At 36.5% G+C, this 3003-nt stretch overlaps 1 long non-coding RNA gene across 1 annotated transcript; it reads right to left on the bottom strand.

Annotated features, from left to right (window-relative positions):
- Positions 1 to 1424: 1424 nt before the first annotated feature.
- LOC106527879 (uncharacterized) lies at positions 1425 to 1911 on the bottom strand. The gene is made up of 2 exons (XR_001311435.1): positions 1809 to 1911; positions 1425 to 1769 (listed from the first exon to the last, which is right to left on the bottom strand). It is a non-coding gene; the product is annotated as an uncharacterized LOC106527879 (long non-coding RNA).
- Between the last annotated feature and the right edge of the window lie 1092 nt (positions 1912 to 3003).

Consider the following 3003-nt stretch of genomic DNA (forward strand, 5'->3'; position numbering starts at 1 on the left):
TGTGTCACGATCACTTGATATTAAGGACTTCACTTCACTTCACTTCACAATTCAATTCAATTCAATTCAAAAATACTTTATTGATCTCAAATGGTAATTAGATGTTGAATTAACTCGTTTAACTAAAGACTTGTTGATGGTAATGGTTGTGGGCAGAATGTGAGTTAAGATTAGACTGATGTAATGAGAATTTAATAACCTCTGCTAACAACAGATAAAAAGAAATAAAACCATCCAAGTCTCAGTGAAAATGTAACAGGTTAATAATGCGTAATAAACATTTTTACTGAAGTGTTCAATCAAAATTGATATTTCTGTCAAATCCAGTGACAATGAAAATGTAATGTAACAACATCATGATTGTCTTAAATTGCCCTCAAAAGTGTGCTTTCAAAGAGAAAAATTTATGTTTTTGGCTCCATTCCTTATTTACATCAGCACACTCAGGAATGTTATCATTTGTTGCTCTCTCCTGTAGTCTCCATCAATCTACAGTCAGATAAAGTCTTCCATTTAAAGTATTTTATTTATATATTGCTACAAAACACTAACAAATCTGCAGGAAATAATTGATTTCTTTCATCATATTTTTCATCTCTCTCATATCTAATGTTTTGCTCTTACAGCATGTCTCAGGAAAATAAAAAGTAAAATGTATTTTTTTTTACCTCAGAGGGTAGGGTAGTAAATGATCACTGGTCTCTTTAGGTTCTTGTTTAGTAAGGATACAATTTATAAAACATATCCCAACTAAAAGATTATGGTTTTCAGCTGCAGTCAATCACACTAAAACAGCATTTATGACTAAAAGACTTGCTTGTGTTTTTGCTGCTTCGTGTCGTAATGTCAAAGAGACCCTCATTGCTTTAAAAGATTTTTTACTTAGAAAACTACACCACACTTGTTTTGAAACATTACGAAGCAAGAACAAGTTGAGAAGATTGTTTTACAAAAAAAAAAAACTATCATTAAAATTCAAACTTCAATTTTGAGCTTTCAAAAAAGAACGAAAGAAAACTGACCGTGTTATTTTATATATAACATTTTTCTGTATATTCATGGTGTGGAGCCTATAATATTGTTGTACCTCAAACTGAATATGACATGTACACTTGACCATAGTTTCCGTATATTTGACCACACTTCTACAGTTACAGTGAAGTATAAACACTGGTAGCATTAGCTTTATGGTGAAACTGTATCCTGCTCCTGACTATATTGATTGTATCCACGATGCAGTTAAGATGGTGACTCCTCAGTGTGAGCAGACTTCATCCCTCAAACCTGATTGACTCTGAATTTTCATTTAGTATAGATAAATCCCACTTTTTCGTTTGTTTTTGCTCATCCCAAGTGTGATGATTTGTGTATGTTGGTCACTTTTTGTGTAGAGGTTGTGGTTGTTTTCCTTCTAATTGATTGCAGATTGGCATGTGGGCGGAGACTGGGATGGACTCACCTGCACAGTGTTCTGCTGATGAGACTCTGACACCATTTAAGCTGCTGGCTGAGATCCATCCGATGCTGGAATATTCAGTCACCTCCGGTTCAAACCCCTGTGAAACCCTCTGAGGAGTTTTCTCTGGTTCCTCCCTCGTTGAAAGCTGTGAGCTTATCTGGGAACTGGATTTCTCTGTGAATCCTCCTCACATCTCCGCCCTGCCTCTCTCGTGCACTACCACCTACAAGAACAACCAAGACCTCACAAATCTCACCTACCTGGAACTCTTCTTCAACCTTCCCCTCCATGCCAGCCTCGACCTCAGGATCTCAAACCCTGGGCAAACACTGTAAATAAACTCACTTACCTTTTTTACCACTTGTGTCAGTTCCTGTCTTTTCACTGTCCGTCGAGTCTGATTTGGGTACTCAGTTAAAACGCAAACCTGATATTTTGTTGTTCCTCTGTGTGTTTTGTTAGGTTTATTATATCTGTTCCATCAGTCACTTCTCCTCAGTCAGTTTCAGCTCCCTTAGTCAGCCTTCTATGCTCATCTCCACCTACTCCCTGTTTTGCTTGTAACAGCTGCAGCCACTTCCCTCATCAGTCCCAGATTTTTGTACTGTCCACATCCTACCATGACAACCTAAATTTACCACCTGTGGGAATAATAAAAGCTTATCTTATCTTATCTTATCTTATCTTATCTTATCTTATCTTGTCTTATCTTATCTTATCTTATCTTATCTTATCTTATCTTATCTTAACTTATCTTATCTTATTGTGGCCACGTCAAACTGTTTGTTATCTTTACTGTTGAGTCAACTGCATGTGTCCACCAAACAGTATGGTCAGGAGATAAAGGCACTTTACAGCTCCAGCAACACAAATGAAAATTTATGCAAAATGACTGGCTGATGCAGATTACTGTGATCTCTGGATAGATGCTTTGTGGAACACTAAAAATAGACTGAAGAAATTGAACTGCATTACTAAATTATATTTATATATTGTTTAAAACACTTTTTAAAATACTATTTTTGGATACACTCAGAAATTTCTATAAGTTTGTTTTTTCCTACTTTCTTTACTCATAATTTTTGTCTGCTTTGTTTCCATGTTTCCATTTGCTTCCATTGCCGTCACAAAACAAGCTACACAAATATTCATTGCAGTTTATGGTATTTTCTCTTAGGGTTTCCATCAAAACATGCTAGATTATTTTGCATGATGCTTATTGATTTTAGAAGGTCATCCTCTGACCCTTGGCGGTGTGTATTTTTAGCCTGTGTCCCTCCTTCAACCCCTAAAACAGTTGTGATCAGCAGATTTAACTAACGGTCTGAGCCTGCCAGGTGGAAATGTCTTGGTGACTCTCAGTAACTCTCACGTCATTACAGAAATAGGGTTGTTGTTTTTTTTTTTTTTTGCAAGGATGAAAGCTTTGACAGTCATGAGGGAGGGGATGATGTCATGTGTCTGCCTACGGCTGGATGTTTTCTACACCAGTGAGAAAACAGAGCTCCTGAGAATACATCTGGAAGTTTAGCAGAGTGTAATTT

The sequence above is a fragment of the Austrofundulus limnaeus genome, unplaced genomic scaffold, assembly GCF_001266775.1.
Source record: "Austrofundulus limnaeus strain Quisiro unplaced genomic scaffold, Austrofundulus_limnaeus-1.0 Scaffold346, whole genome shotgun sequence".
Taxonomy (NCBI): Eukaryota; Metazoa; Chordata; class Actinopteri; order Cyprinodontiformes; family Rivulidae; genus Austrofundulus; species Austrofundulus limnaeus.